The sequence below is a fragment of the Botryllus schlosseri genome, chromosome 3, assembly GCF_051294905.1.
Source record: "Botryllus schlosseri isolate E-star chromosome 3, Bs_hap1, whole genome shotgun sequence".
Taxonomy (NCBI): Eukaryota; Metazoa; Chordata; class Ascidiacea; order Stolidobranchia; family Styelidae; genus Botryllus; species Botryllus schlosseri.
The window spans coordinates 31537744-31553968 of NC_137238.1; the positions used below are offsets into that span (position 1 = coordinate 31537744).

Consider the following 16225-nt stretch of genomic DNA (forward strand, 5'->3'; position numbering starts at 1 on the left):
TTTAGTATCAAAGAATGCGCTTTCTAAATTACGCCATAAAATAATGCCGAACCATACAACCGCATTCATTGACATTAGCGTTTTTTGTTCATGAGACCTATTTAACGGCACTTTACTTGACAAAGAATAGTTTGCCGTTGCCATTACTGATGAAACAGCATTATCTCAATGAAGTGAAATATGAAGAGAAATGTTACGTAATAGAATGTCCTCGCGAAAGACAGGTGGCGAACAGTGACGACATACCCTCCTAACATTCTCAATTGTCACTTGACCTTAGCCGGCATGGCGGTTTTCATACTCGGTTCATCGTGTCTAAGTTATCTCCAGGGAGATACGTATATGAATTCGGATTGAAAATCTGATTAGGTCTTGACCGGCTATCCTGGTAGGCTATAGTGGATATTAAAATAATTACCTGTCCCATGATTGGGTTGTTGACCTTCTGATTCAAAGTTAAACGAGTGAACTGCGTCGGTCAAAGCACACTTGTACCAAGAATGGAAAATGCCCATTTACGTAATCATCGCACATAATCCATATACCAGTATAAAACTAAATGAGTAAACAACCGTTTACATAACGAATTATGATAGAAACACGATGGATAAAATCTATTGAACCAGTAAGCCAGTGCCTTCCGACCGGTGGATCGCGACCCATCAGTTGATCGCCAGGCTATTTCAGGTGGGTAGCGAAGCATTTCTAAATAATACAGTTTCATTATAGAATGTAAACGTGGAATGGCAACGGCTGATTTTGCAGCTTCGTTGCGCTTCGCTGAAGCTTTACTCAGACTCATTTTACGGCAGTTACTGCAGGATTTCTGGCAATCCAAAAGTTGTCTTCCAGAGCGAAGAATGTACTGAATCTGGTCTTGATCGAAAGCTACTGTCACACTGACACCGAAGATATCAATCAAAATGTGGTCAGGCTCCGTACTTATATGAAAAATCACCCTCAACATCTAAAATCTGCATTGTTCAGAACAATCGGATGACCGCAAAACAATGACCATAACAATGACCCATTGCGGCTCTTCGATTGTTCGGACAATGCCGATATTTCAGACTTGGAAGGCGAATTCTAAGCGGTACAGTGCCTGATCATATTTTCATTTACATTTTCAGAGTCAGTGTGACAGTAGCTTTCGATCAAGACCAGATTCAGTAAATTCTGCGCTCTGGAAGACGACTTTTGGATTTCCAGAAATCCGACAGTAGCTGCCGTAAAATAAGTCTGAGTAAAGCTTCAGCGTCGCGGAACGAAGCTGCAAATTCGGTCGTTGCCATTCCACGTTTACATTCTATAGTTTCATATTCAATTTGCCAAATACGTCAAACACTTCATCTTCTCGCGATTAGACGCGCAAACCTATGTTCTCCTCCTCTAAATTAATTTGTTTTTGCGCCCATAATCGCCACGTTCCCGTGCTCACAAGAATTTGTGAGCCAGACTTTCGTGACAGTCACGTTATTGATTCGCGACATTCAGCAGTGTGTTTTTGTGTATGCCTGTTCATTGGAATTATTTCCGTCCTCGCCAAAGGCTTTACGAACGTTGGTCAGGAAATGCAGTCATGCCGCCCGATATGTCATAACCGATTGCATACGATCTTCCACATGATTAATAATAATGATAATAATAATAAGATGTTACACGTACTTTAGCACTATAATTCTTGTAAGCTTGAGACACTTGTATTCCCGAATTGTCGTCGAAAATCACTTGTCGGCATCTGTTTAACACGTTACTTAAGTGATTCCCAACCTGTGTGCCAGGGCACGCTAATTCGCGGCACAGATCCTCATGTGTGACGCGAATCTTTCTGGGATTATGAAAGAACACCGTAGAAGATAGGGCATGCAGACAAGAACAATGCGATTTAAAACCGAACTAAATTATTCATCGGGTTGATAAATAAGTACATGCTGTGACCACTGACCATGCCCACGAAACCAATCATGGCAATGCCGATAATGTCCACATCATATAATTGGGCTGCTATTTCCGGATAAAATACTATGAATTAGGGATTGTGTGAACCTCTGAAAGGTTCAGGTTCGTGTGAACGCGAACCTTTTTGAAAGGTTCTGTGTGACGCGAATGTGAATCTCGTGACGTCACGTGACGCCATGTTGCTAATTCCAACCCTACATTTCAGTGAAGGGATACTTAGCGACGACCCGGGCCACATAATGCCACAATGCTGATGTACATACTGAATTTTTAACCATCGCCAAATGTATCAACTGGAGCAATCAAATGATATAATAATCCCATAAAATCAATACTCCTTCGTCACTTTGTCAACAATTTCGACGAGGATATGCAAGGTAATATAAGCTTACGCCCTAACGATCTGGGCCAGACCGAACAATGTATTCGGCGTCTGAGTGTTGCTACGTTGATATTTATCAGACTGTAAACGGGTTTTACCCCATTAACCATTTATACAGCAGTAGCCAACACCCCAATCGCACGGATTTGGTTTGTGTGATACAATAATCATAAGAAATCGAGATGGACCCCGTACGCCAGCTAGATGTTTTACATCAGAGAACGATATCCATTCCATCGATATATTGAATAAGCATCATTCGCTGGCTACCTACATGTAGCTCCTGCTGTTGTGTGATTGCGGGTCAAGCTCACAGCAGAGCGTCACTAAATACTCACAAACAGACAGCTGGATATTTCAAGCAAACATTTGTAGCAAAGTATAGGTAAAATTTTTGAGATGGTCAAGGTGCATGCTCGTTTAATATTGATTTTTTATGCTGCCAGCGACTTGCATAGAATGGACCGCAATTGAAATGCAATAAACTTCAACCAAATATGGTATAATGATGTTAAAATTGTAATATATATAAATAAAAAAGGTTCACAGTGCAAAACCTTCCAAAGCTCGTTTGTGAACGTGAACCTCTAAATTTCCGAGATTCACACACTGAACGCGAACGTGAACATCACGTTCACACCATCACTACTTTGAATACTTTGACTCGTTACTAATCAAGGAATCGTGAGTACATTGCCTGCAATTCCACTTATACTTCAACAATACTTCTAAAGATTCGCTGTAAAGAAATATGTTGGTAGTCAATCCATTTCAAAGTCATTGAACAAGCATTTGTTTGCAAAAAAAGAACAGCTCACTGAATTACGAAACACAACGGTTTTTTGAAATGCTGTTTTCACGAAAGATTTTGAACGTCTCCTTCCAATTCCTACTCCACGATAAATGCATTCAAATTTCATGCGATGAATATTTGCATCATTTGCACGTCAATGAATATGTGAACATGTTTGTTTTTCGATTTTACTGAAATCAAAAGACGTAACCGAGAGACACTTCTTGGAAAGCGACGAATGCGGGTATGTTTGTCAACATTTAAACATCGTTTCAGTCGGACATATCATGTATAAAGAACCATATCTATTGCATTTCACGTGAATAGATATATTAAAGAACTTTCTTGAAAGTTTGCCGCGAGCATTATATAGTTTTTCTAGTGTGTCACAAGACGAAAAAGTCAGGAAACCACTGCGCTACTCACAGGGTGCATTGTGCGTCTCATTAGTTTTATCATACCTCATCGTGGGTCTCACCATGAAACCTGAATGAAAAGCGGGTCGCGTAATGAAGAAGGTTGAAAAACAGCAGTAAGCATTATCAAACATCATCATCATCATCATCATTTTATTAAAATTTTCATCAAATCAAAACACCACAAGATTGCGATAAAATGAGAAGATGGAGGATGCCGAAACGACTTAAAGTATCCTTACACCAACCCCAGTGCATGAAAATAAGATTCCCGCACTCTGGATTTAATAAAGAATAGCATAAAAGTAAGTGACGAAAGGGAATGCAACATGTGTCGGTACATGGGCGAGGTCGATATCTCAGATTGTGGTCCGGTAATCTTTAGGTCTGACTATAGTATTCATTCAGTAGAAATTGATTGTATTTCGCCTTGAATGTGGACATGCTCGATGACTGTCGGATGGCCGACGAGATGTTGGCTATTAAAAATCAACCTTATACGACATATAGGGTTACCATACGTCCTCTTTAAAGTGGATTTGTCCTCTTTTTTGACCTTTTCGAGAATTCTGGTTCAATATAGGTGAAAATTCGATTGAAATATAAGAAATTAGTACTCAAATAACGCTCCGTCGGGTATTTCGGGAGTTGACCTTTTTTTTAGTCAACCAACCGCGAAGTCGGAAAAATTGTTCCAGTATTGTACGTCTTGAAATTTCGAAAAAGTGTCCTCCTTTCACATTTCCAAAATATGGTAACCCTACATCAATAGCAATATTTTCAATGAATTTTGATGAACAAAATGATTGCTGCTATATTGAAATATAATATTATTTAGCACATTCCATTTCATTAACAGCTTCCAATGCCCTCTTCTCGGAAATGATTGGTATGATTAATCCTGTGAAGTAAGACGCGGATCTTGTAGGAGCATAAGTCGGTAGGCCATCCTCGACTAGACCCGCACTTGGACGTACTCCGTGTTCGCTTCTCCAGGCGAAACTGGCCGCGTTGGTTCTGAAAATGGCCGCGCAGAGCAATATCTGTGACAACACAATGCGGCATGCCCAACGCAAAGTAACAAGACTACGACACTCAGCGCCGCAACAGATATGTGATATTCAGGTTGCTCAAATCGCCATTCAATAGCGTACGCGGATACGAAATTCACCAGGCAAGATGTCGATGCCGCAATCATGCTCACTGCCATATTAGCATTTATCATGCCAACAGAACAACGCCCGACCAACGCGATTCCGAACGCACCAGAAACAGACACAATAACACCGCCCCAAAGTCCTGCAAAATGAATCGATAGCGGCCAGCGGGCACGTTCGTCGAGTTGGTAATATCCCATGTCACCCGTGGATTTATCAGTAATCATGAAGGAAGTGGATTCTACACCTACAATTACCAAGCCTAAAATTAACTCGGCTCTTCCGATGTAACTGAGAGCAAGTAGCTTCGATCTTGAGAACGGGTGTCGTGCGTGAAAACTAGATGCTGGTATCACCGTAAAATAGCCCGGTTGGATCATCTGATTATGGTGGTCCATTATTTCTCGCTCAAGCGGGGAAAGGCACAAATACAGGCTTCGGAGCGAAAACACACACTGCGTCACTGACGCAGCCGCCCCAGTCAAACATAGAGTTGCCAGGGCGATGAGCATATTGAATCCGTCATCTCCCACACCACCCCTCCAGTTCCAAAATGTGCTATTGGGTGAAGAGAAATACATTACGTCGAATATAATTTTACCGAAACTTCCAACGCTGCTTAGTGCCGCAACACCTGACAGTAATAAACTGGGCAACACTTTAAACGTGGGTGATTTCCATCTAGTGGCGATTCCAGATAAACCGCACATCAGCAACATAACACTGCAGTTCATCCCAAGACTGTCAAATTTCCCCAAATCTGCTGCGACACGAGCCACCACCAGTAATTTCGGATACTCGTAGCTGCTGTACGGACTGAATGTGTGTTTGTTTAAAATGGTAAATGCGATATACAGAGGGAATATGCAGACTCCAATCACACTGTTCAGCACTCCGAGTGAGAATATCGCTGTTCTCCACTTCTTCAATATTTGATGGCGGGACGCTTTCAGGCGACCGTGAGTATAGTCTCTGTGACATCCACAGTGTTATTGCTTTCATCCGGCCCACCCGATGGGATTTGTGTCATTACGATCGCAACGGATGAAGATTCATTATTATCCATGCCTATTGCGATAACGGTGTGGTGAATTACAGCTAGGAATAGTGGTACACATTAACATCCTGAAATCTTAATGCGATACATTCTGCCTAACAAGGAATTATATATTACCTAAATCTCTACTATAGTTGCGTGGACATGGGAACGCTATCCCCGTGTCAGTAAGGCATGGCTGGGGGACAATCAAAACACACGGTAACCTTACAAGTAAATATCACTGCACGATCACAGGACGAATCACCCGGAGTCCAGTGATACCTTCATATTTACGAGTGCCGCTGTCCTGTAATTTTCTAGTGCCGTATGATCAGAGGCGCAAGGTCAGATTGGCATCGTTGTTTATCGTGCACTGGAGGTAGAAGAAGTAACGCCGTAAATTACTATTTAATTACAGGTAGAAGTAGCAATTTGCAAAACTTATTAAACGCCTGCAAATGTAAGTTGAAAATGGAAGGTATATGAAATTCGATTGAGTAATATCAAAAATTAAATCTGGTCCACTGATAACATACTTTTTAGCAGCTCCTTTCGAAATTTGCCACCACCGATTAACAGCCAAAAGTATGCAAGCCCTCGGTCGAATCTTATACATTCGAAACTACTTACTTCAGTAATTTTCAGACCTGTCATCTCCTACTTCGACTTGAATTATTCATGACGCGTCTTGGAAATCGCTATACTTCTCCAATAATTGACAATGTATTCATGGTGTTACTTCTTGTCTATTGAACATAGCAACGATGACTATATGTAGACTGCATTAGCTTTTATGTGATGGTCCTTCTTTGTCTAGTTCATTAATGAGTTCGACATGTCTTCTGTTCCGTCTAAAAGTCAGTTTGCTACTAGATATTAGCGTATGGACAGATGATTATGTTTGGTGGTAGAGAGCCTGCATGAGTAGGATTGGTCATTGGTGTGGTTGAGCACAGTTCTGTTCATATTAAAGACGTGCTTAAGAATCTGGCATTCACGGCTTCAGAGCTAGTTGCTCTGCTGTTTGGGATAGCACGGAGAGATAAAATGGTTGGGACGGCGCGATAACCTTCAGGTTTCTTCACATCTGCGTCGTTTGTACAGACGAAAACAAACTATCTTCCTCCCTTGCCTCATCCGCATATCTTAGGGTATAGCCTCGCCACAACTCAAAATTAAGTTATGCGTATAACAAACGGTAGATGATGCTGGTTTCTATGTTCTCTAACGTTTTCACGCCAATCCGTTAAGATAAGATACATGAAACATCTTTGTGTAATCACTATGGTTTTTCATCCTCTACATTATGCTACTTATGCTACTTGCCTCATGTACAGCTTTGGCATTCGTGATTCGAACAGGAGTATATATAAAATATGAAATCCGATACTCTGTTCTCATGTCTGGTGACGTACAGTCGTATATACGTGACATAATGGAGTGAAATTGTAGGGCAAATGTGATGATCGATGACTGAACAGTGACACTACACTGAAAAAAATCTGGTAGATTTACTGGGAAATCTCTGTAAATTTTGCAACGAATTACCAGTCGCAGCCGATAACTGTGAATAGCTTGTAATTTTACATTTTGATATGTAATATTACCTTAATTTAGCTGTAAAGTCAAGTTACCAGAATTTCTTCGCAGAATTACTGGCAGCTACTCGTTCGTACAGTTTATCAGGCTATTGGCAAAATTGATTAGCTTGAAAATCGCTGCGGCCAATGTTATACGTGGAACTGAATGTTACTGATAACATTTTTGTGCTGATTTGACCTGATTCAACCACGTTCGCGAGACTGGGTCTATCATACGCAAATTGTTGGCCCTAGTACCAATTTCAGTAAAGTACATACTAGGGAGAAGAAACAACTGACAATCGTAGCTAATGTGGTACACCCAGCACCGTAACTGCCGCACCCCAAACCCCCCAATTGGGGGGGGCCCGAGCTCGATGGGGGGCCCAAAATTATTTCGTGAATTAGCATAAATCATAGAGTATTTTTTGAAAATTTATGCAATTTTTTCAAATTTTTTTCGCGCTGCGCGCGAATTCACGTAGCCATTTATCTTTCTTATTGGGTATTGGGCCATTACCGCGCCACGACCCACCAAGACATACAATCAAGTTTTAGGCCATATAACATGCGACTGCAAGAAGTGTGCCAGAACGATTGGCAGCGAGAAAAGCTTGGCCGAAAAGGTCTATGCCCTTATGCAGATCAAAGACTTCGCTATATATACAAAATACATATAGGTTTAATTGTCCATAGGCGCCTAAATGACTGGCGCCGAATGTTCCTGTCTTTGCAATCTGAACCTCACAAGACAAATACCATCCCGCTGGGAAAAATTTTATGCCAGTGAAGAAATACCAATTTGAAATCGTGTGCCTCTCTTAGTTTAGAAGCCTACGTTTGGGCGGTTCTATATTTTCTGATATAGCAGACTGGAAGTCACGAAATAACATCATGTAACGAAGTCATATCAACGGTTCCGCCCGCCCGAAGATGTTTAATCATTATTTACGGGCCCTCCCGTTTTCAAGACACTTCACTCAGCTCTACCGGTAAATCTAATTACGTGAGTAGAGAATACAATAAATTGATAGCATATTATATATGCAGTCGCCGATCTGATTTACCGATTATATCATAAATTATCGAAAATTTTCGCGCTTGGCGCTGGCTCTCAATACAGTACGGGTAATTTCGTGACAAACGTGAACAACGTGATGGGGGGTCGTTTTATCACCCTATGGGAGCCCAAGACCCACGTTCTTGGGGGCCTGACGAGGTGCTGTTTCGTTCCTGCCAACGGGTATACGCCCGAAGATGTTTAATTATTATTGAGTGGTCCTACCATTTCAAACACACCTCACTCAGCTCTACCGGCAAATCTGATTACGTGAGTAGAGAGGACAATATATTGATAGCATATTATATATGCAGTCGCCGATCTGATTGACAGATTTTATCATAAATTATCGAAAATTTTCGCGCTTCGCGCTGGCTCACAATACAGTACGGGTAATTTCGTGACAAACGCGAACAACGTGATGGGGGGGGGGCGTTTTATCACCCTATGGGAGCCCAAGACCCACGTTTTTGGGGGCCTGACGAGGTGCTGTTTTGTTCCTGCCAACGGGTATACGCCCGAAGATATTTAATTATTATTGAGTGGTCCTACCTTTTCAAACACACCTCACTCAGCTCTACCGGCAAATCTGATTACGTGAGCAGAGAGAAGATAAAAATTGATAACAATGTATGCAATTCCCGATCATACTGACCGATAAAATCATTAATACTAGAAATTATGCGCGCTTCGCGCGCTTAGGCGACTAAAGCTGATTCACTAAAGAAACTCTCAATGAAAATGATGAATAGTGGTAAACAGTGCATCGCCGGAGTGGGGTATGGGGGGCGAAGCCCCCCAGACGTTCGGTCTATAACACTATGGGGGGCCCGAGACCAAAGTTTTGGAGGGGGCTGACGAAGTGCTGTTACGGCCCTGGGTACACCATAGCCACTATATTATATTATAAGGGTATGGCTATCCGGCCGGTCTCGTTGGTTACCACGGATAGGACTGATAAGTTAAAATATCAGTTTAGGATGCATAATATTGTTTGGGAAACTAGAAATGTCAGCACCGCATGCTCAGTTGACCATTTGTTAATGGCGGACATGGCGATCTGTCATAGGTTACAGTAGGTTAGGGTTACGCGTTACTGCTTTTTCTGAGTTTCGTAGTAAACAACCAACGCACAACTGTGACATCACAAGCAGAGTCTGGTTAAGTAAATACAGTAAGTAGTGAACATCACGTGGAATAAATATCAATTTATACGAGATTAGATGGAAAAGAAAGGGACTATATGTAATGATAAATGATAAAAAAATACGATCTAAATCAAACATTATAACATGGCCAGTGAATATTATTGGTGGCATGTCAGCGGATGAATACCACTCATTTTGAAATCGTTCGAGTGTCGTATCGTCCAGAGATCAGAGATGAGCGGATTTGAAATTTCTATGTCCTAATCCAATCCAAATCCGAACCTTCAAATCCAAATCCAAAACCTAATCCATTACTTTTTCATATTCAAGTCCATGTCCAATCCTAATCCGATTCCAACTGGAAATTCAGAAAAAAACTAATTTATGCAATGGAATGATTCGAAAATTTTCTTTGACAACCAACCATTCACTTGATTCAAGATAACTTAGTAACCATAAGCACATTAATAACTGATCTGAATAAAGTTTGTCGCCATTCGCCACACGACATTTCAATCTCCCAGAAAATAGATTAATCCAATCCAAATCCTAATCCGTTCTGAAAAAAATGTCTAATCCAAATCCAATCCAAATCCGACAAAATTTCACAAATCCTGTTTTTTCAAAACCTAATCCTAATCCGTGCTCATCTCTGCCAGAGATGCCACTCCTGGGTTTTTCCACCCAGATCTGGTTTTTTTTAGCATCATCTGGGTTTCTGGGTTTTTATCCTTGAAATCTGGGTTTTTTTCAACATCCAGTTCGCCAGGTCAGTTTTACGCTCGAAAATTAATTATTAGATTGGTATGGTCACAATATCGTAAAATGCACGCACTTGAGTTCGCCATTGTCGATGGATTTTGCTGTTATTGTAACGACAGAGTGTTGAAAATCTATTTCACTACTAAAATGAGAGGCTTCGGCTTGATGCGAGGGAGCTTCATTGAATGGTAACTTCCAGGTCGCAGAAAGGCATGTTCATAGAGGACGATTGCCAGTATCCAACTCGGCACTTGGTGAACAATTCAGCATGTATCGATAAATGTCATGTAACTGTATGGTATGTACAAGCACATGAACAGACCAGGTGATGATCCGACTAATATAATCCTATTGTTATCTGAGTATATTTATAGTTCCAACAGGGACACTCAGAGAGAGAGAGAAAGAGAGAGTTAGTTAGTTGGACACCCCTAGCAAGTTAATAGTAGTTAGACACCCCTAGCAAGTTAATAGGAGGCATTGGTTATCAGCACATTCGAACCCTAACCCTATAAGTCCCTAACCTTAACCCTGAATTTCATGATTTGGCAGTTATTTATTTCCACTATACATTGGTATGTCTGTGATTACTCCAAATAAAAGTGATTGTCGTAGGATTAATCAATCGAAAGCTACTTTCAATCTGTTCAGGTCTCTGAAAATACATGAAATCATCCTTAGAAATAGGGAATGGATGGCATTGTATTGAACTTTCGCAGCGCGATGATATAATTAGTACCGGTACACTATTAAGTATTCACGCTGCGCCCCAATTGTTTCATTGCGATGTGTTGAGAGGAAAACAACATCTTTTTTGTGCGATTCGCAGTGTTAACCAGGGTTGAAACCAAGTCACAAGGCTCCTAGTCACAAGTCAATCTCACTTTTATAGTTTTGACTCGAGTCAAGTCGAGTCATTTTCAATTCGCCACCGAGTCAAGTCCGAGTCTAAGTCATCGAGCAAAGGTTCGAGTCCGAGTCATGGGATAATGACTCGAGTCCGAGTCCAAGTCATTGTGCTGACTGCTCAGTTTCCAATTAAAGTCTTGTTAAACCAACTGTTATAACTCTGTTTGGTGATATCGAATGGTTCGCATTTATAAAATACTAATTTCCCTCACTTTTAATAGTTTCTGGTCCCATTTTCAAGTACCAGTACCAATAGACGAAATCCCAATAAGGTGGTTACTCTACTATTCTATAAAATTACAATGAAATATCGGTCTCGGTCGTCTGAGTCTCGAGTCATATGACTTGGTTCGAGTCAATCGCAATGACTCGAGTCCAAGTCGAGTCAATACAGATATTGACTCGAGTCGAGTCATTTCCGTATTTTGAGAAAATGACTCGAGTCATCAGAAAATCGTGACTCGAGTCTGACTCGAGTCGAGTCATGACTCGAGTCATTACAACCCTGGTGTTAACCATGCAAAATGTGTATTATGAACTGTTGTAAATTCAATATCAAAGGCTTCAATGACTGTATGAGTGTGTTCGACGACTATCAGGCTCCATTTTCACAGCTATCTTGTGTCTTTTGAGTGAAATATAGGATCTGGGTTTTTCTGGGTTTATTTCGCCTCCAATTCTGGGTTTTTCCGAAATATCCCAGTGGCATCTCTGGTATCGTCGTCTGGCCATTATTGAGATTTGAGCAAAGGGTGGAGCGCCAATATGGAATCTGTGTCTCGCTAAACGTACCGGGATTCCAACCGGGGTGGAGCGAAGCTTGTGCTTGAAGAAAGTGGATCGTTGAAGATTCCTAGGAATGCTGAATGGGATACGCATCGTAAAAGGTACAGTACTGCATAGTATTTGTTACCGTGAATATCTACGACTGTGCACACCACCGGATGACTTTGATTTCATTATTGAAATATTTCATTCGCCGCATTCTCTGTTCTATTTTGGGATATTAGTCGACTTACATAGTGACCTGTGACACCACATACTCCGCCACAGATGAGTTGAAACTGTTGGCTTGTTCATGTAATTTTCGGGCCATAGAATAGAGATGTTTCCATCCACTGCTGGATTTGTTTGGCACACATGCCACCTCAAATAAGGAACCTTTTGCTTCAATACATTAGATCAGTGGTTCTCAACCTGCGGGGCGCGAGAAATTGACTAAGTCTGTCTGAATTCTGACTAAACATGTGTTTCACAACCATTTTCAGAAGACGATTGTTGAAGAAGAAACTTATTTCGTATTCAAGAAAGCTCGCCTAATTCAAACTCCAGCAGTCGCACTCAACTTCATTTGAGCGAATTTTTGATATTCTTTGAAGATTTAGAGCAATTCCCACGTGTAAGTCATTCATTACTTCATAGATTTGGCAGTAGCCTAAAGCTCATTGCGCTGGGTAGCTGTTGGTAATAGATGGCGAACTGCACTGCTTAAGACAGACTTGGATGCAATAGAGGTTGCTATGCGGCGGCTATGCCCTGGAATGCGGCCTTGGGCTACCCAAGTAATTGAAATGTGACCGTGATTAGCAAAAAGGTTGCCTATCTCTGTATTAGATGATGTGCTCTTTTTGACGTGACGATAAGTGCAGGGGGGCGCAAACTTTTTGGCCATCGCCTAGGGTGGCGCATGTCCAAAAAGGTTGAGAACCGCTGCATTAGATAAAGTGAGTCATGAATCTCTGCTATATCATGTAAAAGGCGGAGCCGTCATCACACAATGTACCAGTACCGGTACTTCAAAAATTGTTATATTTTTGTTAGCCTATTTGTCTTAGTAGTTATATTGTAATGTCATGTCTAGGTTAGGAACTTTGCTTAATATAGCGACTTACGCATGAGTTCTTTTTAGTGGAACTGCAAGATACTAGTCACACAGAAGGAATGAAGACGAGGAAAAAGAAACAATTGGAAGTTTATCCGGCGGTGGAATTAATTCACCTTTTCTTGAGACCACTTGTGCTATATTTGCATTCCTCCTAAAGAAGAATTAGACCTCCAGCAGCAATACTTTTTCATCGTGAATCATGAATGAATATACACTGTTATATATTATACAGTTGTCCCAATGTCGTTTTTAGAGCGTGAAGAAACATTTGCGGTATTTTGGCATCGCGTTGCTTTGGGATAGGTCTGGATGTACGTGAATTTATAAGCTGTCATGTAATCTGATTTACAAAGAACAGCATGTAGGGTTGTAGGTACTAGGTAGGTGGTAAAATTACAGTCTCGCCACACAGCGCCCAGGATGTGAATACACTCATCATTAGCTGCAACCAAGCGTTACTTTACCGGGATGAGATGCTGGTCCTTGATGCCGCATGCTCGAAACAGTTTCAATCCCATCAAGGATGATTGTGCACCAGTGTCCGATATCGCCTTTATCTTCTTGGGCGATATTTTGGGACGCTGGATATTGAACTGGGCATAATCGGCTTGCCGGGTGGAGACCAAAAGATCAATGGTCGGTTGTGCCTTGCAGTCTTTCAGCAACCAACCGTATGTGCCATCGAATATGTGGTGGTCTAATATGACTTCCGAAGCATGAGATTCGACAGTGTTATTGGTACGCTTACCGCTACGACAGCATCATTGCCGACACACCACGCAAAACGAAGTGCGTGGACGACACGGTCCTCTGGGACGATGACCTTGCCACGCACTGGTGGAGAATGATTGACTATCTAGAATTAATGGGCCGTGAAGGTATCATACTAAACGCCTCCAAGTTCCAGTTCTGCCGCAGACACATCGAGTTCGCCGGCTTCGAAATTACTGCCGAGGATGTTCGGCCTCTGCCCAAATACTTAGAAGCAATACAGTGCTTCCCACGGCCAACAAAAATAGCAGATATTCGTGCATGGTTTGGGCTGGTCAACCAGGTATCCCATTATGGCCGGCTTTCTACCATTATGGCACCATTCAAACCGTTACTAAGCACGAAAACTCCATTTTGCTGGACTTCCGAACTTGATGATGCATTCGCCAACTCCAAGCTCGCGCTCATCAACGCTATCAAAGATGGAGTACGTATCTTTGACCCCACTAGAAGAACGTGTCTGACCCCGGACTGGTCAAGGTCTGGCATTGGCTACTGGCTGCGACAGAAGTACTGCAAATGCGTTTCCTTGACCCCTGACTGTTGCGACCATGGGTGGAAAATCACTCTCGCTGGCTCAAGGTTCCTCCGATCCGCCGAACAACGTTATTGTTCTATAGAGGGCGAGGCGCTTGGAATCGCATGGGCATTGGAAGATACGAAGTTCTTCACCCTCGGATGTGACGATCTCATCATCTGCACTGACCACAAACCTTTGGTAAAAATCTTTGGGGACCGCTCCCTTGATGAAATTACTAACACAAGGATTTTTCGTCTGAAGCAGCGCACATTGTCATGGCGCTTCCGTGTCGTCCATGTTCCTGGCAAACTCATTCCTGCATCTGATGCATTCTCCAGGCACCCTGCTCCCTCGACTCCAGTGGATGACATGCCATTGGACCACTGCGACAGTATCGTGGCTGCCCATGAGGACACCAATCTGATTGAAATCAGCATCGTGGCCGCCTCCCGCGCATCATTGAATGCCATTGAAGTTGTCTCCTGGGACGATGTAAAGCGCAGTACTGCATACGATCCTGTCCTCAGTGAGTTAAAAACTCACATCATCTCAGGATTCCCAGACAAATCGGACAAACTGCCTTTTCAACTACAATCATATTGGCGGTACCGCGACAACCTTTCGATCGTATAGATAGACGATGTTGTCATGTATAATGACCGGATTGTCGTTCCCCCGCCGCTGCGAGGGGTTATCTGTGAAATCTTACACTCGGCACACCAAGGGACTGCTGCCATGTCACAGAGGGCGCAAGCCACAGTATTTTGGCCTGGGATGACTGAGGGTATAGCACGTACACGAGCACTAGGGTTGTTCAGATTTGAAAAATTGTCAGGAAACTTCGATGCTTGTGACCAAAATGATGGTTTAGTACATAAAAACACTTTTATGAGCAATTTTGGTCATCTTCCTCGTGATCTTCTATCCCCGAAAACCCCCCAAAGATCCACGGGGCAATTCTCCTTACTATTGGATATGTAATGTTGACCACGTCACCGGTTTACAGCTTTTGTGACGTTATCAGTTGAAAACGGCCGTGTAGAGATAATATATTGCAATGAAATAGCCATATTTTCAAAATTGTGCTTGAATGCAGTCCTATAAAGGCCACTGCACATCAATTTCACTCTGCACAACCTGTCTATCATGCTCATGTGAATCATGTATTGGTTGCACCATTGACATCGGCTTGATTTGGATCGTACATTGAATAAGCTCCATTGGGTTGCAATTCGTGAACAAATACTGATATTCCCAGCTAGTTTTCAGCCATAAGGTATTATTCAAAGGTATCCAATGCCAGTAATACTTTTCTTAACTTGAAATCATCTGTAAAATAGCGAGTTATCTTATTTTATGGTAGACTGCAATTTAGTTGCAGAAGAATGTCTGAAACAAAGCGGAGATGGGTTTTGCGGACCAACCGTGAACAAGATTCAGGTCTGCCCACTATTTGGTATGATATTCTGGTCACTATTCGGTAGGATATTTATCTGAGTGCATTAGTCACTCCGAGCTACCGACTCTAGATGAGGTTCTACTACATCCGCCATATCTGAAAGAAAATTGCCCCGAAAGTGCCACAACGCAGGACTATGTCCTTCTAACTGTTGAAGAGGTAGCCAACGTATGGAATATGACAAGAATACCTACAAGGCAAGCGCTGAACATTGTGTTGATGCATTGTTTCAGGCATTCTTCTTCAACTAAATTGCAGTCTACCATAAAATAAGATAACTCGGTATTTTACAGATGATTTGAAGTTGAGAAAAGTATTACTGACATTATATACCTTTGAATGATACCTTATGGCTGAAAACTAGCTGGGAATATCAGTATTTGGT

The 16225-nt window shown here is 41.9% G+C and overlaps 1 protein-coding gene and 1 long non-coding RNA gene across 2 annotated transcripts in view; both read left to right on the plus strand.

Annotated features, from left to right (window-relative positions):
* The window catches only part of LOC145435012 (uncharacterized), a 544696-nt gene that overhangs the window by 388671 nt on the left and 139800 nt on the right, over window positions 1-16225 (plus strand). The gene's annotated exons all lie outside the window — the stretch shown is intronic.
* LOC145436372 (uncharacterized) lies at window positions 11720-13371 on the plus strand. The gene is made up of 3 exons (XR_013914286.1): window positions 11720-12092; window positions 12474-12604; window positions 13115-13371. It is a non-coding gene; the product is annotated as an uncharacterized LOC145436372 (long non-coding RNA).